Raw genomic sequence first — 26,556 nt, 5'->3', positions numbered from 1 at the left:
GCACCTTCTTTGGACACTCCTGCAGTGAGGAGGCACTCCTGTGGAGATGCCATTTGTATAAGCCCCAATTCAAAGTGAGAGCAGTACAAATGCCTGCCATAATTATGGTACTTTTCAAAACTCTGTAAATCACAAAAGTGACCCATCACACGGAAGCATGGCTCTAGAATGAATTCAATGTGTTCCGTTTAGTCAATCTGATTTACATTGACACTGGTTTCAGTCACCAGATCTCTTGGAGCCTCTGAAAAAGGTAAAAACTGAAACTAAACAACCTTAAGGTATGTTTTTTGTTGCCATTACATCTGGTTAGGAGGGTTGGGGAACTGGCTACTCTCAGGCTCAATCTCTCTTATATCAAGTTTTTCACTTAGGCCCAGCCTCCAGTTTCTCCCTATGGTAGCCTCCAGATTCCATATGTCTCAGGCCTATGAGATTCCATATGACTCCATTTTTCCTAACTCCTCCTCTCCAGGCGAAGCAGCGCTTACATACATTACATGTTAAAATGTCTTTATTGCATTATTTGCACACACAAAGGGCTTTGTAATTGTTGCCACTGTGACCAATCGGTTACCAACTATTGTAAATGTATTGGAACATTGTTATGGTTTTTAGGGGATGGGGTTATGTAAGCTGCCTCGAGCCTTCGGGGGGAGGCAGGATATAAATACAACAACAACAACAACAATAATAAGTTGGCTTTCACGGACTCCACTTACTCTTCTCAAATTGTTTCATGTTGGGTTATTCAGGCCACTAAACTCTATTACAGGTGTCCACTTTGTGCTGGAGTCCATTCTACTCAGACTCCAACTTCCTTGGCTGCTTTCCTCCATGGTCTTCCTCTCTTGGAAATTTGCAGGGTGGCAATGTGGTCTTTCTGTGATAGCTTCATTTGTCACTATGCTGTGAACACAGATGCATGCTGAGAATCAGCAGTGGGAAAAGTTGTCTTGCATTCTCTATTTAATCAAACAGTTTATGCTTCTCCACTGGTGATAAGCTAGCTAGGCTCCCAATGTGGGACTGCACAGAAGTTGAAAATAGTATTGCATTTACTTGTTCTTGTTTTCTTCTGTACGGGCACACATTCCCTCCCTCCTGCCCTGCCATTTCAGAGTTCTGGTGGCTCAGAAGAACTGAGGGGAAATGGTGCTTCACCCTCATGCTGTGTGATGGTTTCGGTGGGAAAAAGTTGTCTCACATACTGAGGACGAGGAATTCTTTTTCATTCACTAGATGTTAGAAAATTATTTCTGAGACAGGCATGTGTATGCACAATCCTAATGTACGCCAGCACAGATGTCAGCTTGACAAACAACAATTACAGGTAAGTGCAACCCAGTTTTTTCATTTCCATTCTGGAATTCCATACAACTTCCATAAACTAGAAGTAAGCATATGCACACAAGAGAGAGAGAGCAGTCCTTTAGCAAGCTATCTGAAACCATGACAATGACATTAAGCTTTTGCTAAACAAAATCTGCTCTTGCATGCCATGCAGTGTGTATCCTTTTTACTGATACACACTGTTGAAATGGTTTGAGTATAATGTGAGCTTTAAAATATATTAAATGAAATGGTCTACAAGCACATACAGTATTAAGTTACAGAGACTTTAGGTTCACATTCCTTCCAAAGTATGAGCTTTCAGACTCAATTTGTTATATGGGAATAACAGTGACCTTCCTTTGGTAGTTGTGAGACAGCTATAGCTAAATACATACTTATAAATATACATACATGCTAGTGCATCTTCCCAAGCATATTTATGTCAATAATTTATGTTATATTACTGGCCCTAAAGGATTCTTTTCCAATTTGCAGAAGCCTTGGTTCTTTTTTATTGATAATGTTGTAGGGGAAATTTTGTTTTAAACAGCAATAAAGCAATTTTAATGATTGCTGGAGAAACTGGTATAAAATCCCCTGGACTATTAAGACTTTTGAAGGAAAATTGGAACTCTCTAATGGGCAAAATGAATTTTCTCTGAATTTTCTGAGAAGGGGTTTGAATGTTGCTCATAATGTTGTACAGTTCAGGAAGTAGTGTGTCACAGTCACTGGTGTGCAGCTTCTTTTAACAAGCACATTTCCTTCTAAAATACAAATTATAGCCCCACTGTGAATCCGGAGAATGTGAAATTAAAATGATTAATTGTTCAATATATTTCTGGATGTGGTAATGGTTATCTTGTATCGAATGAGAGCATCGTCATGGGAGCTGTTGCAGTGTCAGAGCCACTCAGTTTGCTTGGCAGCTCTTGATTGACCTACTCATAAGCAGACACCCTCTGCTCACTAAGGTGAATTTATTAGTGTGGTGCCTAGCAGAGTTTACCACTTCTATTATGAACATGTATTTCATTAATGTACACCGGCTTTGTTTGGATATTGGCATTGGGCATATAGTGTAAATACATCCTAAAGTGGGAAAGTATTATTCTATATATCCCGGCATGGTGTAATGCTTAACATGATCCTTGTATCCCAAGCCCTTTTTGTCCATAACTAGTTGCTTATGACTGTAGCTACATCTCTTCAGTGTTTCTGTGTCTCTTATGTAACTGTGTCTGTAAGTATACTGGCACATTTTGCAAAGACATATATTTGTTCCTTATGTGTGAAGATTCATTAATCATTTCCATTAATGCTTTTGGTAATCACCTTTAAGGCCATATTTGATCTGGGCCCAGTGTACCTGAGAGACCACTTCTCTGCCTGTGCCCCTCAAAGAGCACTACGCTCAGCCTACTCCAACTGGCTGGCCCCAAGGAAGCATAGTTTGGCCTCAACCAGGGCCAGGTCATTCTCTGCCCCCCCCCCCCTGGTAGAATGAGCTCCCAGCAGAATTCCGGGCCCTGTCGGAGCAAGCACAGTTCCACAGGGCCTGTAAAAATGGAGTTCTTCCACCATGCATTTGGTTGACGTCAGTGTACTGACAACATCTACTGGGCTCCCAGGCCCCCCCCTCATCCAATCAGATATGCCCATTAAGCACGTCATGGGGTAATCCTTTCTAATCCTCTTCTATCTTGCTAGACATTTTCAGTCCATTCTCCTTTTGTTGCTGTGGCAGACTTCTCACTTGCCCTCAGTGGTTTCAGAACTGGAAAAGTCCTTCCCAAGTGGTGTCCTCCCCAACAAAATGAAATGTGGGAAACTTTTCTTTTACTTGGATAGATATCCCGCAGTAGTCACAGATTGTAAGCCGTGACTGGATAGATAGCATGTGTATATTGGTTCCATGTCCCATGGATCTTAATGATTTATGTAAGAGTGCAGCCATATAGGGGTGCGAGTAAAATGATGACATTTGGTATCCGTGAATGTCCCAGCTTTGCAATTCTTGCTCTTTTAGCAGCATAACATAGTTCTGCTAAATGTAGGCTTCTCAGAGGAGCTGTTTTCTTCTTGACTTGCTTCATAAATGACTATGCCTTAGAGGTCTATAAGACAGTTAATCACCTGAGCAGGTGGTTTCTGTTTATTGGGGAGGGCTGGGAAGGGGGATGTTAATAGACAAAAACAGACCTATGTGTGTCCCAGTTTCATTAAGCTGGAGTTTAAAGCACCTGCTGGATTTAAAAGATACTCAGTACTATGATTTGCATTTTAAAAAATATGCAGGCTGCTCTAAAGAGGAGAATTCTCCATTTCTGTGATGAGACTTGTTAGGTAGCATTAAAGCTCAGGGGGCAGATCCCACGGTGGTCCAATGGAATAACCTTAGAATGGGTGATGTTATTTTTTGTTTGCATGAGTGAATTATTTGATGCCAAAACAAATTGTCAATTAGGGGATGAATATAGCCAATTAACCATTTAGCCAGGAACAATGGGTGTTTACCGTGAAGCTGTTAGTTGCCACGTTAGTCAAATGTGTTATAATATTGCCTTTGTGTACTCGGGTGATGTAATTAAATTGTTGCATCTTTAGCCAATAGCAGTTCACAGCAAGCAATAGCATTGCATTTATGCCACTCATTGACCATGAGGTTAATAATCCAGCCTGAACTGTATCACACTGCACTGAAGTTTTTATAATACTGAAGTTTTTATAATAATTATAATTAATTAATTAATTAATTAATTAATTGTTTTGTACTTTCCGAGTGGTCTTATTAGTATGATTATCCATGTAACCTTTTTTGTAAATATTCTGAATCGAAAGCTTGATTTTTTTTTTTAAGTTACAACAAAGAAATTCAAATACTACTCCGGGTTCTGCTTAGGGGGAAATCCCTCCCCCATTATTTTATGGCTTCACATTCTCCCTTTAATTCTTTTTATTCTCCTCTCTCTGTCTTTCTCCTCTCCTCGCAGGCTTTCTTTTCTTCCTTTTTACTCTCCCTTTGCATGTCTTTTGCAAGTGAGGAGAGACGAATATCATATTTGGTTTCACCTCTTGCAGCAGCCATTTTGGAGCAGCCAACCTTCCCAAAATTCTAAAAAGTGCTCACAGTCTCAAGAAGATTGGAGATCCCTGATATATGCCATCATTCACTTTCCAGAATCTTATAAATAATGTCCCTCTTTCCATAAATCTATTTCTAGAGGTAGATTTGTTTCTTTGGTTTCCATAAAAAGTTAGTTCTAAAACCTAATGGCTAATTTGGTCATTAAAACAGTTCTCCAAACACTGTTCAACCATTCAGAAATGGTTTTGAGACTAATTTTTTTCCAGATGGTTGTAATCGTTATTTTAGCAACTGTCAGTAATCACAGTAATAATTTGAAGTTAATGTCCAATACAGTGTCTTTCAGATAATATGGAAGAAATATTTTAGGTTCCATAGGGAAATCATATGCTAAGATATCATTCAGTTAGAGATGCCAGTCTCCAGGTGGGCATTCCTCGGAAATAGCAGCTCATCTCTAGACTACAGAGATCAGTTCCCCTGAAGAAAATGAAAACACTGGAGGGTGGACTCTATGGTATTATACAACACTGAGGTCTCTGTTGTCCCCAGGTTCCTTCCATATTTCTCCAGGGGTTTCCCAACCTGGAACTGGCAACCTTGCCCCCCCCCCCACTGGTGGCAAGGGCCCCCTGGCAACCCTACATTCAGTATTATAGAAATCCAAAATCTTAAATATACAAAAAATATAAGCCATATGTGCCAAAGGCCACTGACATGGAAACAATAGTATATCAAGTTTCTATGAATACAAGCTAATCCATGAAGCGTAAGGAGGGCACACTGACTTTTACATAATCTTTTATTAAAATCAGTCTCAAAATGATTACAAGATTTGTTCATATTCAAGACAATTTATTTTCAAATTTTTAGACTGCTACTCCCACAATCAACCATCTCGTGGTGGTTTACATAGATCGAAAATCCCATAAACCAATAAAATTCCCATAGAAAACCCAAGATGGTGATAAAAAAACACACAACAACAGGATGACCCACTATACACCTCCCATCCTGCCCCCCCCCCCCACATCCAGCGGTCTCCAATCCTCAGACAGCTACAAGGTATGTTCCAGCAGGCTTTCTATAGGCTTGCACAGAGAGGGAGCAGTTCTTCCTAGCCCAGCCTGATGGAAGAGCTCTGTCTTACAGGCCCTGTGGAACATTGAAAACTCTGTCAGAACCCTTGGGTCTTCTGGGAGCTTACTCCACCAGGTTGGGGCCAGGACTCATTTAACATGTCATCATTTAAAAATTGTTGCTTGTTTAATTTGCATAGTGCAACTTCATTATCTAAATTTTGCAAAATGTTTAAAAGATCTTTGCATTATGATCTGTCCCATATGCTTACACATCTTATTGATAATATGCCTTTCCTGGAAGCTTTAGACCCATTCCTTTCTGTCTCCATATTACATTGTCTGGGGGAAATACATTATTATATTTCAGTAAGGATTTATTCACTAAAAAGAAAAGAGGTGTATGGAGATGAACTAGGACTAAGTTTGTTCTTGAATTTCTGTTAAATGTAAATCTCGTTTGTAGTGGTTTTGTTCTCATGATTTCAAAGAAGCATAAATAGTTTAATTAGTTTTATTTATTTGTCCTTTTTCTAAATGTTTTAGAAAAGGGTTCCTTTGTTGGGAGGCATTGCTGTATTTTAAACTGAAATATGTAGGGCAATGAGGTATTAAATCATATATCTTTCCATTTTGATAAATATCTGACTGCTCTGTATCATTGTTTAATAGCGTGTACATTTCTGTGTGTTCAAACTTTTGGTTGTCCAGATGTTTGGATGTGTTCAGGGTGGTGGGAGGAACTGGCCGATTATTACCAGGAGGCTCTTAATAATAAATAAATATATTAGAACAGGGGGAGTCAACCTGTGGTCCTCCAGATGTCAATGGACTGCAATTCTCATGAGCCCCTGCCAGCGTTTGCTGGCAGGGGCTCATGGGAATTGTAGTCCATAAACATCTGGAGGACCACAGGTTGACTACCCCTGTATTAGAAGATACTGACATTACTGGATATGAGCAAGTGCTCTTGAAAAATTAGGATAAATTGCCTCTGCTGGCTTCACCCATGCCCAGTTTCTGTCAAGGAACAGCTGTTTCTGCATGTGACACAATTGACTCCAAGATTGCTTTGGTGGGCAGATTATGTGATGTGTGAAACTATCAGTTTATTGCTGGAAGAAACTGTTCTTCATTTCAGGAGGACATGCCAGCTGGTTTCCTCAACAGATTTCCATGGCATTTATTTTCTTTCATAAAAATGCCCTGGCTTTCCTTTCTTCTTATCACACATTTTCTGTGATACAGTGCATCAAACGGTACAGTTTCTCTGAATTTCACGGTAGCCTTTTGAAATAACACTTTACTGTCTTTAAAATAAACCGGTTCGTATAAAATAAAAATAGCTAATGGATATTTATCTTTTGCCAAGGGATATTTATTTTAACAAAATGCACACTGATTCAAGAGCATTGTGATGAACACAATCTAACCAAGCAGCTGCCGGTCTTTCATAGCAGTTATTGCAAAACTTTCTGCAAAGTATCTATTATCTTACTGAGAGATAATCAATAGCTAGCCATTAATTTAGAAAAAGACCCCTCAAATTATCGGGTTTTGCAGCTTCATTGGCTCTTGTCTCATTTAACTCAAGTTTTTCATAGGTAGTGTGTCAAGTCACCTAGGCTATGGACATAGTTGCTTATTAATCACTTTGTTTGATGTTGACCATGTAGGGCTGCCTACCTCCAGTTGGCACCTGGAGATCTCCCACTATTGCAATTGATCTCTTGATGACCAAGACAGTTCACCTGGAAAAATGGCTGCTTTGGAAGACAGACTCCATGGCAGTGGTTCTCAACCTTCCCAATGCTGCGACCCTTTAATACTGTTCCTCATGTTGTGGTAACCTCCAACCATGAAATTATGCAAGTGTTTTTTCACAAAAATTAAACCAAAACTGACCAATGGCGTGAAGATCCATTGTTCATGATTGTATATACATTGGTTTTTTCCAGGGTTTCTCAGTTCAGTTCTACCTCTTGTCCCACCATGCCAATCTCGCTCTTTTCCGCTGCTCCAGACAGACAAAAGCTCTCAATCTACCCCGCAAGGCTGTTTTGTGGATGACGCCCCCTGGCCAAGCTGCTTGCCCTACCGTGACCCCGGTGAAAGGGTCATTTGACCCCCAAAGGGGTCCTGACCCCCAGGTTGAGAACCACTGCTCTATGGCTTTGCACCTTTCCTTTCCCAAACCATGCCTTTCCCAGGCTCAACTCCTCCCCCCACAAATCTCCAGATATTTCAAAACTGAGAGTTGGAAACCCTATATTCATGACTTGCCTCTTTTTCAGACCCATGTCTGAGATTTCTGGTCAAACTGGGAAGAGAAGAGGGCATGGTAAGAGAGTGTATGCAAGATATAGCTGCAAAGGTGGTCAGTAGGGAGCAGCAGAATCCTTCTCTTGTACACATCTGGAAGCTTTTATGGAAATCGGTCAAGGACTGTGTATATTCCAAAGTCTTGTGGGTTTTTTAAACATTCATTCAAAAGACCTTATGAACATCTTATAAAAATGTATCAGCAGTTCTGGTTCAGCTTTAGAATTTCAGGATGCTTTGTCAATGCTTGTTTTATTTATTTATTTTTGTAACTACCTCCGTGCCTGGGGATTTTAAGTTCACCTTGTTACTGGGCAAGTTGCCATTTTTCACCCACCACATTTATCCAGAGAAACACATGGGCAGAATGCGCCTGTCCTCAAGCAAGCAGGAATGTGTTAAAAAGTAGGCAGTGTACTCCAGTCAAAAGCGGACAATGGTGGATAATGTATTTTATTTGTTCCCAAGATACCACTTTATTACAAGGGACAGAAGTGTAAGGCACATTTTAGGAGGCAACATTTAATTCTTTCCCAAGCAGCATGTAAATATTTATTAGTCAGGCATGTAAATATTTATTAGTCAGATGTATGGCTCATGAATTTGCGCTACACTTTGTCCCTAAGAATAAGACTGAAGTATCAGAGTGCTTCAAAACTATTATCCTCATTTCAGTATCAGTTCTCCCTTGTGACAAACTAATCAGTGAGTATTTTTGCACCTCGTGCTTTTCTCATGCTGAATTTCCCATTAGCGTTTATGCATTTCCCCAAATTATGCTTCTATCAGTTGTGAAAGAATAATATATAAATTACTGTAAAGAACCAAAAGAGGAAATTTTACAGCATACACAAATGTAATAGTAGTGTCATGTTTCTAGATAGCACTGAATGAGGATATCCTGTAGTTTTAAGCAAGTAAAGGGCAACAGTCAAGACAACAACACTTGCATCTCTTCATGATTCATCAGGTTTTATTGCCCCTAGGTAGCAATGAATCAGGACCTGAAAGACCCCCCCCCCAGTGTCACTGTTTGAAATAGATTGGTTTCAAAATTATTTATAACAAGCAACTTGGGGGAAGATTTCCTTTCACCTCCCCTACTGTTTCTTCTTGTCAGTCCCATTCAATTTCCCCATTATTCTTCACCTACACTAAAAGAAGCAAATTGTCACGCACAACAATTTTTTTAGTGATAATTTCTACGTGATATTTATATTGTCGTTCTTATTTTCAGTGATGTCCCTCAGATTCAGAATATAATTAAAATAATACTATTAAAAACACTCACCATGATCCAGCCAAAATATAAGCAAAATCTCTTTGACTTAAACCGGGTAGATTTAAGTGTGAGTTTAATTTTCCCGGTTCAATCAATGGGATATTAACACATTTTTGCTGGATGGTGTCCATTATTTCAGTGACATTGATGTACCATAGTTCTGTTGAACCGACTGTGCTGCAGATTTACATAACTGGAAGATGTGTTGCTGTTTGTGTAGATAGCATTGTTGCCTGCTGTGGGCTCTGTCAGACAGTTATTGCATATTAATATGGCTGGTGGTTTATCAGGCAGCCTTCAGAATACCTAAATCCTTTAAATTTGTATTCTTTTTCCATGGATGTGAACATAGTTTTTGTTGGAATTAAGAGTGTGACTCCGTGAGACATTTGCTAATAATGTTATAATTAGTGGCTTCAAGTGCAATCAACAAATAGAGCACATTACAGAAAATGACACTGCACTTTGTTCCTCAACTGAGTTCCATTACAACTAAGGGTATCAAGCAGACCTATTATTTAAATGTCTACTTCTCAGTAAACAAGAATGGTTGTTGCTAATGGTAAAGAATATCTTTTGCTAATAAAAAAGAAGAGAATTTATTAAAAATATGGTTGTTCTTGCTCAGCTATCAGTGGATTGCAGGATTTTTTGGGTGCATTTCTTCGTTAACATTTTACTCTCCAAAGAACCTTATGCTCCGCCACCTCCAACTGGTTGCAGATCCCTGGCCCCAGAGAAACTCGTTGGACCTCAACAAGGGCCAGAGCCTTCTCGGTCCTGAACCCCACCTGGTGGAATGAGTTCCCAGAAGAGATCAGAGCCCTGCCTGAACTTCCACAATTCCGCAGGACTTCTGGATTTTGCCTTGGCTGTCCCTCATTATTTCTAGGGCACATTTTGCCACTTCGTAACAAAGAGCAGGTAACATGGAGGAAGGGAATGGGACAGAGGGAAGGAGTAGGGATGGGCACGAACTGGCTCATGAACTAAAGTTTTTTAGAAATTTTGACCAGTTAGTGCTTTGTGAAATCAAGTTTGTGACAGGTCACCTAGCACAAAGTTTCCATGAACTTTCAAGCTGGGGTTCATGCTGGTTTGTGAGGAGATACATCCCCAAACATACTGTCCCTGCTCAATAAAAATATTTACAGAACTTCAAAGCAACCACTTGGTGGGCATGTAGTAGAGCATCCAGGAAAGGTCCCCTGCAATCTTGAAGTCTCTAGCTTGCATAGGATCTGTTCTATACACTCCTGTTCTAACTGAGCAGTGATCTCAGGGCTCTCTCAGCCTCACCCACCTCACAGGGGAAGGGAAGGCGACCGGAAGCCACTTTGAGCCTCCTTTGGGTAGAGAAAAGCGGCATGTAAGAACCAACTCTTCTTCTTCATTGCCACAGTAGCACTGGTTCTGCTGGCCTTGCAAAAATGCCTGCCTCATTTTCTACTGCAGTGATTCTCTGGGACATTCTGTCGAGCTTCTATTGCCTAGCCAATGTTCTCCACTGGAAACAATGGAAGATACAGGCATCTTCCTTGGGGTGTCCAAAGAATTGGACTCCCTGGTCCATTCTTTTAAGACTTGGAGGTTCTTTGAGGAGAGGCTCCAGCTGCTATGCGGCAAATCTGGTGTCTCTACCTGACCCTTCCCCCAACCTGTGAAAATACCCCATGATAGATTTGCCATTGATTTTAATGAGTATAATGGACCCCCCCAAGTAGTCGGTATTCCCGAATATTACCAAATCTGAATATCATACCAGTATTTTCTGGTTCAGTATACCTGAATCCTTGTAAACCTTACTCATGTAATTTTGATAAAATATTTGAAATAAATCCAAAGATTCATATCAGAAGAAAAAAACTGAACTATCATTTAACATTTTTTATACAAAAACCACTTTTGTTTTTCTTGAAAGTTTTATTTTTTTGAAAAAGTGCCCCAGCTGTCTTAATATTCCACAATTAACGCTTTTTCGGCTATAACCCAGGCCATCTGTTTACATTGCACTTTTCTCCTGAAATGGAACAAATTGCAGCATAGCTTCTGCTTAAAGGATTTTCTGTGAAGAAAAAGGACATATGCCCAAAACGAGTTTCTACAGTAGTGTCCAAAAGGTTTTAAAGGAAGGGCAGCCTTCTAAACTAGTGATCAAAGCCCACTATTCAGATCTAATTTTTCTGAAGTTCAGGAAAAGCACCACTGGAATGAAAATCGCTAACGACTTCTCCTAAATCCTGTGCAATTCACATTTTGAATGGAGAAAACCCAGTAATCTTCTGCAGGCTAAAGGTTTCATTTTTTGAGCATTTGATCCTATCTGGTAATTGGAACAAGATTTTTTATCTGAAGAAGCTTGAGTGGATATAAAAATGTTTCATTTCATTGCCTTTATAAATGGAATGGTATTAATCTCAGGAGACATTTGTTCTAATGTTTTGTTAGGTATTGGTTATTAAAGCATTTGGATGAAAATGTGCTTTAAAATTGGAGTTCTTGTAAGGTTCTCTTAAGATTCTCTCATAATCTATAATATGTATTTCAGTAGATCCGCAGAATCCAGAAAGGAGTATAATTAAAATGCCTTAAACACTTTGGAAACAAGTTTAGGAAGAATAATTTTGTCAGTTGTTCCATTCACTACTGTATCCTGCAGAACTGCTTATCTTATTTTATATTCATAGCTTCTTCTTTCTTTTTGGGATCACGGTTGTTCACAGCATTCTACCTAGGCATGACAACAGCTGTAATTGACCCTTATAAAATAACTTGTTATGAATGTACTTACCCCTGCAACAGATATAGTCATCCTTGCTGGATTCTTTCCATGCTATTTTTTAAATTGTTGCCTTTTGTATAATAAACATGTTAAATAAGGAGTTGAAATGGATGATGATATTGATTTTACCTTCACAGAAATGGCAACTAGTAATGGGAAACTATTATACTGCTTCCTTGAAATAAACTTGTCCAGGAAAACTAGGTTATTGCTCGTTTCAGTTTAATAATTTACCACGGCATCTGAGATCAGGGGTTCTTAATGGGAAATCTCAGTGCATAGCGCCAATGCATTACTTATATCTAAGCCTTTGGTGGTCTTTGATCTCTCCTTCATGCTTACCTTTTCTTCTCTGCAGATAGAATTGTTGCCTTTGAAAAGTGTCCCATTTCTTAAAGTCTCTGATATTCTGTTCTCAGATTATTTCTGAAATCTTTGCCTCAAAGAGGGATTTCTCCTCCCTTTGTGCTGCACGCTTGTTCTCTGATTTTATGTAATATTGGAGACTTAGTTTCTTGCCTCACTTATGCTGCCACTTTGTTCTCCTGTACTTATTTAAAAGCAAGGACATTGGCAGTTGGACCTGTATTTCTGGAGTAGCTGCTAGGCTGACCTGGACTGTAAGTGATACCAACAGGTGCTTTGTATGGAACCACTAATGCCTGGAACATAAAAGAGTCTTCCTGTTCTCCAAGTAGCAGTCTGTTTCAGTCTCCAGTGTCTTAGAAGGGTCTTAGAATCTGTGCAGAGGGTAACTCCAACGTATAGGTTGATTCAGGTGAGTAGCCATGTTGGTCTGAAGCAGCAGAACTAAGTTGGAGTCCAGTGATACCTTTTGGAGAAAGAAAGTTTTATTTAAAGTATAAGCTTTCGTGTGTATGTACATTTCATCAGAGGCGGTGACACAGAATTTCCTCAGTCCTTACATATATGTAGAGAGAGAGGGAAGAAGAAGAGCTGGGGGTTGGGTTGGACCATGCTTTTTACTACCCGGAAGTGTCTTACAATCAGGGCATTTCCGCACATCTAAAAAAATGTCACGCCAGCGAAATGGTGTAACGCTAAAAAATAATGCGCTTCCGGCCATTCCTCACCACCTGGCTCTCTCGCTTTCGTCTGCTGCCTTCTTGTGCTTCTTGGCACTCTGCATGCCTGCTTCAAATGGCAGAAGAGAGCAACATGGTTTACATGCGACTCTCCTCATCTGTCAGTCAAGCCAGGCAGCCAATCACCTTTCTCCATATTTTAAAGAGCCCACAGTGCCAACTAATTTTTTAAAATAAAGCTGCTCTGTTGAGATGCCTATGCATCTAATCATAGATGCATAGTGCTTTTATAATGCCACCCCTTTTGGAATCATGGCCTTGAATCTTTTAAAAATTAATCTTGAGCCTGATTTTTTTCGGGGGGGGGGGGACTTTAGAGAGGCATGCTTTGTGTTTTATGGGGTCTTTTTTTTTTTTGCTTTTCCTGCACGATTTAATGACTATTCATTGGTCCAGGCAGTTTGCTTAAAAAAAAAAAAGGGAGAAGAGAGGGGGAGGTGGGTGCGAGGGCAGGCAATGGAGATGCTGCTACTTCAGCTCTGCACATTTCCTTGGCGTGTGGCTTGCTGGTTGCTCTCCTCTGGCTAGCGCTACATAGTTTGGGGAATCGACTTTATGCGATTCCCCAGCTAGCACTTTAAAATGGAGGATGTAGCTAGTGGTTTGCTGCTTGGATGCTGGATGTTGGCGACGTCATACAAAACACCAAAAATATGGCGTCTGCAGAAGGTAAGCATTTCACTGTATTTATTGGGTACGGACTGGCCCTCACTTACCCTTCATCTCCCCATGACAGACACCTTGTGAGATAGGTGATGCAGAGAAAGAGAGAACTGTGACTGGCCCAAGGCTACCCAGCTAGCTGCATGTGGAGGAGTGGCGAATCAAACCCAGGTCTCCAAATTAGCGGCTGCTGTCCTTAAGCACTACACCACACTGAATCTTAGGATGGGTGGGTGAGGTTTAATTGCCAGGAAGGGCTATCTAGAGTCAAGATGCTTAGTTAATTGGACAATTTTAGGGAATAACTATTACAATTGGCATAACAATAGCTGATACCAGGAAAATTTCCTAGGACCAATAATGGGAAATCACTTGCTTGTTAATTAACAGAGTATAGGAAAGAATACAGGTTTTATACCCCGTCCCCCTTGGTTGGAATAAATCTTATATTCAAATGTGAACTTCTGATTGTTTAGGCTCAGGCTCACAAATTTTACCATGAATCCCACAAATGGCATTGAGAAGGACGTGCTTCCCATTTCCGCTTGTAATTATGCTTCCACATTAAGTGCACAGTATAATGGCCGGAGCTGACTATGCTGAATACATTTTGAAGGCTGAAGTGTGATTGAAGGGAGCCTGTCTGTAAAACTTCGTAGAAACCCTATCGGAATGGGGATGTGACAAAGTAATTTGAGTTGCAAGCTGCCTGAATTTTTATCTGCCTCTCTGCAGTAATTACAAAGCTACTTTGATGTGACTGGAATTGAGAGGTAGATAAAAATTTCTCAGACTCACTCAGGCATACTTCACATGGGCCATTTCAGACGCATTTGAGCTTCTCTTTTGCTGTTGTTGTCCGCGTGCAAAAGAAAGAAATGGAAGAGAACTCCAAAATACTAAAGAAATCTCTGCCTCCTTGACTGTTGAGTTCATGCTAATTCTTCATCAAGAGTTCAGGAAAAAACATAACGAAAACTACTATCCAAGTCGTCCAGCCGGATCTTGGTGATACATGCCATAATGGTTTCTCCATTCACGTTTCATCTGCTTCGGGTTTTCCTTTTGAAAAGCAAGATGGAATATAAATAGGATGCATGAACTCAAGGACTGCCTTCTGCAGAAATCTTTCCAGTTGCTGCTTTCTTCTGCATGACAGGGATTTCCCACATTGCTTTCATTCTCAGTTGCATAAATGTTGGCCATGGAGCATCTAAATATGCTTCTTTGTGCTGCTGTTTGTCTCTCCCCACCCTCCAACTTTTCCCATCCATGTTTACCTTTCAACAACTCTGCACTGTTTCTCAGGGCCATGGGTATTGCCGCTGATGGTTGTGACTTGACATTTGGCCATTTTTTTTGGGGGGGGGAGTGTTCTTTTCTTCATGCATGTATTTTAGTGTTATAAGTGATCGATTGCCAGTTGTAAGTGGCAATCGATCATTATAGTCCAGCATTCAATAGGGAAATCTTGACAAATAATATTCCCGCAGCCATCTTGCATCTTCTCCCCCTGCATTCCTTTCTAGGCAACGGAGACGAAAGCTGCTTGCAACTTTCCTCATGTTCCAGTTGATGGGTTGTTGTTATTGTTATACTGTTATATTGATTCTGATAGTGTTCTATGTGAATGTTCCAAAATGTTTTATGTAAACCGCCCAGAGCCCGTAGGGAAGGGTGGTACAAAAATATAAACAAACAAACAAACGTCTCTGAAATAAGGCCAGAAGCTTCATTTGGTTTGTTTTTCTGCTAAAGAAGATTCAGAGGGATTAAAATTTTAAACTGAGCTGTATTGTTAGAATAACTACCATTTAAAAAAAAGAATTCTGGAAAGTCCCTGAGGTGGCATGGAAGAAAAAAGTTGCAAAAATGGTATCCTCAATGGCCTGATGCCGGGACAATGGCTCTGTTATGGGGGGGGGGGGTTGCAGAAGGAAAACATGCACGGTCATTCCACCCAGTATGGTTGAAACGTAAAGGAACATTGCAGTATACCATCTGGAACCTTGTGTCAAAAAATAATTCTGTTGGTCCCATTCCTCTTCTTCAGTCACTGCACTCTTAAAGAATTTGCAAAACAGTAAGTGGAATAACAGACCTTTGTACTCTTTGAAATTGATTCTTTAGCTCATTTAGACCTCCTTTGAGCCTTCTTATTCCAACAGAGGCCTGCATTTCTAAGCTGGTTTGTAATATCTGCTGTCATTTTTCCTTTTCTTTTGCAGCCATCTGCTCATTTTTGTGAACATGCACTGGCTTGTGTGCTTAAAAGCCACCTGGAGACAATTCAGCTAAGTAAGGAAAATAGAGGAGGAGAAGGGTTGAAATGAAAGAGAGTGGAGGGATATATAAACTCACACTTTACAAAAGCATTAGTGCCAAGCATTGTTGATAATGGTATATTAGACCAAAATAATAAGATTTTATTATGAATAGTATATTATCTGATATAATGAAAACAATCGAGTTATAATGCCATAAAATTGGCTGTTTAAAGCAGCTGTTTTCTTCAGGGGAGCTGATCTTTGTTGTCTTGAGATAACAGGAGATCTCCAGGCTCTGTCTGGAGGATGGCAACCCTAAGTGGGGGAAAAGGGATGTTTCCCCTTTCATTTCTAGCCATTTGTCTTCTCCTCCCTGGTGCCCTTTTCTCTGAGAAGATAAAAATGCAGGTTCCTTAACCCTCATTCTTTTCTTACCTGACTTGAGACTGAAATTGGACTTTAGCTCTCCAAATGATTTTTGACTTTGAAGCTACCTCTGGATGCGGCCTTTTGTAGGTTCTTCCTTTATTGGTTTATCAAGAATATATTGGGCCATGCTTGTGTAATGCCCTATTCCCTAAGGCAGGGGTAGTCAACCTGTGGTCCTCCAGATGTCAATAGACTACAATTCCCATGATCCCCTGAAAATGCTGGCAGGGGCTCATGGGAATTGTAGTCCATGAACATCTGGAGGACCACAGGTTGACTACCCCTCTCCTAAGGCTGGCTTCCTCAACCAGGGGGTTGTGAAATCTTGGGATTTCTTGACAGCCTAGGACAGGTTTCCCAAATGGGTGGAAGCTAATTATTTTTTTATATATATTTTACCTTTGTTAAAATTTATCACGATAGGTCCATATATGTTCATGTTAACCTATCCCCCTACCCCCCCATGGCCAATGATGGCCTGGAGGGAAGGGGAGGAGGCCAGCTCTGCTTCCCAACCATATTCAGCACAATTGCGCCACTTTTGGGGTTTCTTGAAGCCTGAAGAATCTTTCAGGGATTTCTCAATTGTAAAAAAAAGCCGAGAAAGGCTGCCTTGAGGTTTGCGCAGTGCCTATCATATTGGCACATCCCTTCCTGCCCACCCCTTCACAATTTGCCTAAATTCAATAGTTTATATATCACTGTACAAGTCGGTTGCTTGTCAGAACTGACCTTTCTTGCATTGATTAAATTCCTTGAAACCTTTTAGAGATGGATCATGCTGAACCATGCGTATGGACTGTCATTACCTTGGTTTCTTCTGTCTACCTCAAGTGCCAAATTCCCTCAACCCCTTTTCAGACTCTGGCAGACATTTTGGGAAAGATGGATAAGTTCCGCAAATGCCTTAATCAGTCATTACATGAATATACAAAGGTGTTCTTGATGCTATGTGAAAATATTTTCTTTAGTCTTCTGCTGTAAGAGCAAACGTGCAGTTACAAAACTGGAAATGTGCCGTTACAACAAACTTACTGACTTTGATCCTGTTCGGTGTTGTGAATTTGATAATGCTCCCTACTGAACTATATTTTGCATTGGGAATTGTCACAAACAGAGGTGACTTGTTCCAAAACCACGGAGGTAAGGCCTGTCGGGATGAACGCCTGAGGAGCCACCCTGACCAGAAATGGCCCCACATGGAACATTGGAATGTGACTGTCACAGAATTTATCTTTGCAAAAAAATAATTTGTGGTCATCATAGCCAGTATGCATGTAGTGTTTTCTAGTTACATGATCCTGTTATCCTTACAACCCTTTTAGGGTTGATGTACTATTGTAATTCCCACTGCTGATGGGGATCTGATGCTAGAACAGGAGTGGCTTGCCAGTGAGTTAATGGCAGAAGTGAGAGTCAGATGAGGATGTACTTGTCTTGTCCCTCGGTCCCTTAAGAGACCGAGAGCCAGCTTGGTGTAGTGGTTAGGAGTGCAGACTTCTAATCTGGCATGCCAGGTTCAATTCTGCGCTCCCCCACACGCAACCAGCTGGGTGGCCTTGGGCTCGCCACGGCACTGATAAAACTGTTCTGACCAAGCAGGAATCTCAAAGCTCTCTCAGCCTCACCTCCCTCACAGGGCGTCTGTTGTGGGGAGAGGAATGGGAAGGCGACTGTAAGCCGCTTTGAGCCTCCTTCGGGTAGGGAAAAGCGGCATATAAGAACCAACTCTTCTTCTCCAGTAATATCAGGGCTCTCTCAGCCTCACCCACCCCACAGGGTGTCTGTTGTGGGGAGAGGAATGGGAAGGCGACTGTAAGCCGCTTTGAGCCTCCTTCAGGTAGGGAAAAGCGGCATATAAGAACCAACTCTTCTTCTTCTTCTTAACTACTGCATGAAATCAGTTCAGCAATGGTTATTTGCTTTACCACAAACGTCGATAACAAATGAACTTGTGAAAGATGAAGTTCACACACGTTATCTGCCCCGAATGTATCAAATCCATCTTCAACGTCCGTTAGAACAGTCTTCAGCTAAATTCTGAATCTTCTTAGACCATTCAAACATTTAAAAACAAAAACAACCTTGATCCTTCATAAATTAGTATCTAGGGCCACCGTTTCCTCATGTGGGGTGTTCTTAGTTTTGGCTTTGACAAACAGGTTATGATTTGGCCTGTTCCGCTGAAAAGTAACGTTGGCAGAGAACCCGGTGAAAATGCAGCTGGCAGATGCCCTGAGATGGAATTCAAACAATAAAAACACTCAGTGGTGTTTTAAAATCCAGGTTTCTGCAGTGTTCGCTCATCTTCCACAGCAGAGGGCCCCATAGAGTTGGCATTTGCGATTCATATATAATTCCACACCGCTATATTTAGATTCATCTGGTTTAACAGGAGTTTACTAGCATCCTGGGAGTTTATGAAGCGGAAGAAATTAACCGTTGCTCTTTCTGCCATCCTGTGGTAGTTTTTAAGTACTACATACGTATGACCTTATCAAACCTTACCTAAGCCAACATTATATAAGCTGTACCATGACGGTGGTGTGTTTTGCATCAGTGGTAGTGCATTTACTCCCTGTATATGACAAATGGAGGAAAACATGCACATTGGTGAAAGTCTCTTGCCATATAAAGGAGTTAATCCTGAAAGGGGGTTAATAATTTAATAGGGTTTTTTTTTTTTGCACAATCTCTTTCCCCTAATGACAGCTGTAAGAGCTGATAGATGCAGCACAGATAAGATGATCTCTTTTATAGGAATAACCTCTGCTACTGCCAAGGTAATGCTTGACAAGGTCAAATCTATGCAGCACTTAAAACAACTTTCCCTTCTGAGTGGAAGTTTGAAGTTGTGTATTTGAATGCAGGGAAGGGGAAAGGTAAGTAAATCTCAGACAGTTAAATAGACGTCTTATCTTTGTAATATGACTGACATGCTAATGCAGACCATTAGTCCATCCATGGTAGTCTATTCTGCCAACAGGCAGAGGACAATCTCTTCTAAGACTGCCTACAAATTGCAGAGGAGGGGGGAGGAAATGAGGCCGAGAGAGAGGCTTTCTTAAGAGCACCCAGAACCAAAATTAAAACTCAAGACTTCCTGATTCAAAAGTGCCAACCATATTCTGCACGATTGCACCACTTCTGGGGTTTCTTGAAGCCTGAAGAATATTTCAGGAGTTTCTCAACGGTAAAAAAAAAATTGAGAAAAGCTGATTTATAGGGAGATGAGAATTTATATCAGTGAATGAAGGGGGCCCACTCCAAGTTCTTCAGCGATAACTTACTTTTTTCCATCAGCATAGGCAAAATAATTTGAGTGAGCTGTTAATGGTGGGGGGGGGGGGAGGGGAAGACTACTCAGAACCAGGTCCAAAAATCATTTTCCTCCCTGTCCTTGCCTTGTGATCTGTTCTGTGTTTGCACAAACATATACAGATGTTTTCAGTGTTTTAGGTCTAGCCTGTATCAAGGTTATATAATAAATAGCAATAAAATCAATTCTTTCAACTGATGTGCAACATTCATTTCCTGCATATGCCTAAATGCACACACTTTTGATCTGCAATGTGCCAAGTAGTATTTCAGAACTTATGATCTTCCCTTACTATATTTTAAGTTGTTTCTGTAGGCTGTGATTGTATGTATCTCTTTTGTTGGTAACTCTGTGCATTGTACAGTAGAGGGAGTATTTTGTCAGGAATAAGAAGGTATTTGTCACGGTCTCACAGACTACATGGTGCGGCTCTTTAAAATATGTATTTTCATAACTGGAATAATCAAGCCCTACTACAATATCAAATAAACACATGGAATTACACTGAGAATGACTTTCTTAAGTAAAATCTGTGTCCTGATTCTCTATGGTTGTTAGGTTTTCTGCTTATAATGTAGCAATCTCCAGAGGGAGAAGGAAAAATGGAAGTTTCTCTAATATGTGAAAAGTTTAATTGTGTTGCTTCTTTCTCTCATGAGGGGATAGTTAATCAAGGGTAATGAATGCTGTTATCTTTGTAGTGACTAAATTAAAATTGCATATGTAAGGTTTGGCGAAATTGGTCTGTGTACTTGGAAAACAGGCCTCGGTGGAAAAATGGGAGCAGCGCACTCTTCTCATTGTGTGTCTTCATCAACATCCAGTTCACGATTGCTTATCAAAGCATTTGTGCCTACCTGTCTCTAAATGGTAAATTATGAGATCGCTCCTCAGCTTCTGAGGTTTCACCTGAAATAAACTTGATACCCAGTTACTAGACTGGCAAATATTACTTTGATGTCTACCCTATTACTGTCCTGAAGTTAACTCCTCAAATATAGTTTCAGATGGGCAGCCATGTTGGTGTGCTGTAGAAGAGCAAGACTCAAATCCATGGTCCAACAAGATTTCCAGAGTATAAAATGTTAAGAGTCAAAGCTCCCTGATCTTAAACTCTGGGAATATTGATCTTAAAGGTGCTACTGGACTTGGATCTTCCCAAATATATCAAGATGTCAAGAGGAGCGGGCTGGTGAGAAAATAAGTAAACAGCACTTTTCCGTACTCACTCAAGATCCCATTACTTATTAACATCCTGGGGACAACCAGGTAGCCATTCTATACACAGAAGGGGATATCTTACCCATAGAACCCTGTGGTCCACAAGGGAAGCCTACAGCACCAGCAGCACCAGTTGATATAAAGAAAATAGTTGTTCCTTTGCAACATTGAGACCCTGATCAATAAAGAAAAAACTTTTTTGGGGGGTCTTTTGGTCAGAAGATTCCAAATGAATGACAGCTAGGAGCAATGGTAAAGGGTCAGAGAAGTTGTGATTTCACTATCATCTGTGTTCTGTAATGGGTCACTAAATTATTTGAATGGACAACCGATTAAAGTAATGGTGTCACCAGCAGGGTTATTGCTATTACAGTTTGCATTACAGAGTGCAGAGTTTCTGTCACTGGTCTGCATTTTAAACATTGTTAATGCCATCTCAAAAATGGTAGTAATTGCCATTACTTCAGCTTTTGTGCTCTCCAAGTGGCTGCTATAGGTTCTTGTTCAGTTGTGCAATGCTTTATGTTTCTTAACTATAATATGGTGGATACCCAGCATTGTATCACGTTTGCTACATTTATTTATTCTCCCTTCCTTGCAGCTCAGGGCAGTTTACCTTTGAAATTGTGATACTAGCAGGGGTAGTCAACCTGTGGTCCTCCAGATGTCCATGGACTACAATTCCCATGATCCCCTGCCAGTGTTTGCTGGCAGGGGGGTCATGGGAATTGTAGTCCATGAACATCTGGAGGATCACAAGTTGACTATCCCTGCTATAAAGGAAATGTCATTTGTGACCCAATACAAAGGAAAAACATCACAATTGTAAATGAATAATGCATAGCATTGGACAGTAGAACATTTAACATTTTTAATAGGTTCTTCATCTGCAGGGTACAGTTGTGGAGGAGGGGGCCTCTAGGGGCTCTAGTTCGGTGGAGTTGGTTCATTGGCCTCGACCAAAGACTTGGTGGAAGAGCTCCAGTTTGCAGGATCTGTGGAACTGTTTCAGTTCCAGCAGGACCCTGATTTCTTCTGAGAGCTCATTTCCACCAAGTAGGGGCCAGGATGGAGAAAGCTTTGGCCCTGGTTGAGGACAAGTGTTGTGCACGGCGGCATCCAAATTGGCCGTTTCAGGCTGACGCAGCCAGCACCGCACCTGCATGTGTGTGGTGCTGGCTGCATTGGCCTGGAACGGCCGATTTGGATACCGCCACACACAATCCCGTTGAGGACAGACAAGCTTCCCTGGGGCCAGGGATCACCAGCTTGTTGGTGTTTATAGATAGTAGTTCTCTCCGGGGGGTATAGGTAGAGAGGCAGCCCCTCAGGTATTCAGGGCCCAGACCACATATGGCCTTGAAGGTAGTTACCAGAACCTTAAGTCTGATCCGGTATGCAACTGGCATTCAATTTGAAGCTGTTCCTATGAAGAGGCTGTGAAAACTGTTCAGTTGAGCACCAAGGTAGCATGTAGGGTTGCCAGGTTCCCCTTGGCCATCGGCAGGGGTGGAGGGGAATGGTTGCCAGATCCTGGTTGGAAAATTCCTGGAGATTTGGGAGTAGAGCCTGGGGAGCACAGGGACATGAGTAGGGTCCCGTGCCATAGAGATCACCCTCCAAAGCAGACATTATATCCAGGGGAACTGACCTCTGTAGTTTAATTCCAAGGGATCCCCAGGTCCTCCCTGGAGACTGACATCCCTAAGTAGCATTTGAAAATGTGTAGGGTTGTCAACTCTGGGTTTGAGATTTGGGGGTGCAGGCTGCGTTCTGTGCTATGTTTCTTACAGAAACTTTCCATTGCAGTGATGGAGAATATGCAAAATTACCTTCTGTTATCTTCACATTGTATGCACACTATATTGCGATGGGAACAAATAGAGGTTCTTATTTCCTATACTGAGCGAGCATTTGTCCTTTCTGTCTGATGATCAGTTTTGCAAAACTTTGACACTAGTTCTTCAAACTACACAGCCAATTTGGTGCAAAATTGCAGATGTTCCTCATTTGTGGCTGACCCTGTCACCAAGCAAGAAGGTATAATTGGCTTGTTCCTGATTTGATCACTCCTAAAATGTTTTTGAAGCAAAAACCAGGCTGGAATTATTATTTTTTTAAAGCAAGAGTACTTTGAGCGGAAGTCACTGTTCTTAAATAACCCTATTATTAGTAGAAGTTGTAGCTCTAGGCCCTTTCATGTCCCACAAACCATATGCATTCTTCAGTGAGTTCAGAATAAAACTATTAATTTAACGATGCATTACTTAACAGCTCTACATCTATCTTTTAAAAAATACAAAATTGTGTGTCCATTATCCAGATATCGCAATATGCCATTTTAGTGGAGCTAGCAATTTCATTAGGAGTATAGTTTTCCTATTCTCTTGGAAAAGTTCGGTTTTCACTGATAGCCAGTCTTTTGCACTGCAGATGGGGATAATGGCATGGTGACTGCATACCACGCTAAAATAGAAGAGCAAGGCATTTCTTCCCTGCTTTCAGTTTAATGCTAAAGTAGTAGGCTTGTATTGAGTCATCTGTGCAGATCTGTATATTACATTTAGTATATTTTATCCTGCCCGTCTTCCAAGGACCTCAGGGGAGAGTACATTGTTCTCTCCTTTTCATCCTGGTGACCATACTGTGTGGTATGTTGGGTTGAAAGAGACTAATTGGCCAAAGGTCAACTCAACAAGGGTCATGGCAGAGTAGAGACTTATACCTGGACCTCTCAGCATTGACTAGTATATCATGCTGGCTCTTTGCTGAAGCAAGCACTGTACATATAGTTTCTGTGTTATGTCATTGAATAAATTCATATGTGCAACTCTGCAGTTTATCATTACCAGTTTGTTTCTGAACTTAGTTCAAAGTGCTGGTGATCACCTGTAAAATGCTATCTGGAGAACCATGCCCACCAGTATGAAACTATCTGTGCTCTAAGAAATTTGGAGTCCCACTTGGTTACCCCACAAATTTTTGACATTCAATGAAAATGTTTGGAATGCAGTGGGGGATCAGCTAAGTCTTTTTTTTTAATGCTGTTACTATTTGTTGCAGTTGTACTTCTTTGCTCTATCTGACCCCTTTAAAAGTTTTTTAAAAATCGGTTTGACCATTTCTGCACTGGGAACTTTGCTGCTCCAGCTCCCATGTTGTTGTTGTTATGTGCGAAGTCGTGTCCGACCCATCGCAACCCCATGGACAATGATCCTCCAGGCCTTCCTGTCCTCTACCATTCCCCGGAGTCCATTTAAGTTTGCACCTACTGCTTCAGTGACTCCATCCAGCCACCTCATTCTCTGTCGTCCCCTTCTTCTTTTGCCCTCGATCGCTCCCAGCATTAGGCTCTTCTCCAGGGAGTCCTTCCTTCTCATGAGGTGGCCAAAATATTTGAGTTTCATCTTCAGGATCTGGCCTTCTAAAGAGCAGTCAGGGCTGATCTCCTCTAGGACTGACCGGTTTGTTCGCCTTGCAGTCCAAGGGACTCGCAAGAGTCTTCTCCAGCACCAGAGTTCAAAAGCCTCAATTCTTTGACGCTCGGCCTTCCTTATGGTCCAACTTTCGCAGCCATACATTGCAACTGGGAAGACCATAGCCTTGACTAAACGCACTTTTGTTGGCAGCTCCCATGCAGCTCCCATGCAGGAGCACAAATCCAGGGCGGATGAGGTACCCTGGGCCAAATGCTCCCCCGTGTGGGCATAGGAAGAGGTGGGGCAAATTGCCTCAGCACAAACTACATCCTGCAGCCCGGTGCGGAGTCTCTGGTGTGGAAACGGTCTTAAGATAGTTTGTTGTTTTGTGGGTTACCTTGGGTGCTATATTATTATAACAAAGAGCTTTGCTAAATGGTAGTTATGAATATGTAACACTTCCTGTTGCCAGACAGGATTAAATACAGGCTAGTCCCAACTCCGTACTTGTCGTCTTTATAGATCAATAAACAGAGAAGACCATTTACACAGGCTAGATGTTCAGCCCTGCCCACAGCTATTCTGGTGGACTGCCATAAGAAGACTTCTTTGGCACAGAGACTATGTCCAAGTGCTAGTGGCCAGACAGAAACAATCGAACTTGTATTATTACACTGTCCTCTTTATAATGCAATCAGAGGCAATTTAATGCAACCAATTTTAGACGGACTCCAAAGACTTTCCTCAATGGATAAAGTTAAGAAACTGCTTAAGGATGAAAACAGTCAGAGAAGCCTCTGCATTGCTAAGTTCTGTGCTGCCATTAAATTGCGTAGTGTATACATAGGGCAGAAAGTATCTCCTCCAATGCAATTGACTTTGGACATGGTGTTTTAACGATGAGTTTTAATTATGTTGAGGTTTATTCTGTTGGTTTAAATATGCTTATTTTTCGGCATTTACTGATATTTTACATGTATCTTTACAGTTTGGTCTGAAAGACGGTAAACCAATCTGTTGCTCAACAAAACCAGAGTCCAGTAGCAACTTTAAGACCAACAAAGATTTACTCAAGGCGTGAGCTTTTGAGTGCATGCACTCTTCCTCAGACTTTGTTGCTGTTATGCAACGTTTATTTTAGAATGTCTGTCAAAAATATTCCTTAAGCTGACTCTCCTGATTCATCTCACCTATAGCTGGTTCACTATAGCTGCAGAAAGGATGACTTTAGAGTGCAAAATATATTGAATGGCAGGTGAACTTGTGGAGAAGTCTAAAATAAAGAAATTCGTGTCTTTTGACATAGGAAAAGTTCTTGAACTGTACAAATTAGTTAGGAAGTAATATATTGGAACACAGCCACCTAAGCTAATGATAAATTTAATTGTCAGCTGGTGTGTCAAAGAGAAGATGACAAAAATGGTGCAAAAATTCTTCTTAATCTACTCTTTGTGCCCTTCCCAGGATTCTCCACTGCTACCATGTATCTGCCAATTGAAGCGGCTTACCTTTATATGCCTTTTTAGATTGCATTATACAGCAATTTCCAACCCTCTGCAGGAGGTCAAAATTGTATGCTGGCACCCTGCTGCCTGAGATAGCAATTCACAAATGTACAGCAAAGCTCTCAAAATTTGCAGGCAGGACTCCAGTTATGAGCCAGGTTTTGAAGGCTAGATTTTAAAGTATTCCATAAAGTCAAGAGTTAATACCTTAAAACATAGTATTGATTTGTATATTACTTTCATCCAAAGATGTCAGTGTTACATATAATGCCCAGACAGGAAATGGTCAGGTCCAGTCAAGCATAGTTTAAAAAAATGAAGCTGCAATGAATACTTCCAGACCATTCTTGATACCCGTTCAGTCAGATATATTAGAAGATGAATAGGAATATGACTGGCAAACATTGATCTGATGAAATATGCATGCATATGAAAGCTTCTACCCAGATCGGAATTAAACTTGGTTGATATCTCACAAGTTAGAGCGGTTAATAAATAAAACAATAACAAATAAACAATAAAGTAATAACAATTTAATTGGATTCAAACTTTGTTTCATTTACTATTTCTATCCTGATATAAAGTCTGGTGTATCATATTGTTGACATAACCACGATTTTAGTGGTTACTTAAAATGATTTAAGTATGTTCAACAGAACAGCATTTTCTTTTCCAGATGAAGATGAGTTTGTCCATCTGTAGCATTAGAAAAAACTGAGCTTCAGTGACTCATAAAAGT

The 26,556-nt window shown here is 40.8% G+C and overlaps 1 protein-coding gene across 1 annotated transcript in view; it reads left to right on the top strand.

The window, feature by feature from the left end:
- Nucleotides 1–26,556, top strand: part of PTPRN2 (protein tyrosine phosphatase receptor type N2) — a 532,892-nt gene that overhangs the window by 32,485 nt on the left and 473,851 nt on the right. The window lies entirely within an intron of this gene.

This window comes from Paroedura picta, chromosome 11 (assembly GCF_049243985.1).
Source record: "Paroedura picta isolate Pp20150507F chromosome 11, Ppicta_v3.0, whole genome shotgun sequence".
Classification (NCBI taxonomy): domain Eukaryota; kingdom Metazoa; phylum Chordata; class Lepidosauria; order Squamata; family Gekkonidae; genus Paroedura; species Paroedura picta.
The sequence above is the reverse complement of the archived record's forward strand: the minus strand, read 5'-3'. Positions and strand labels throughout refer to the sequence as shown.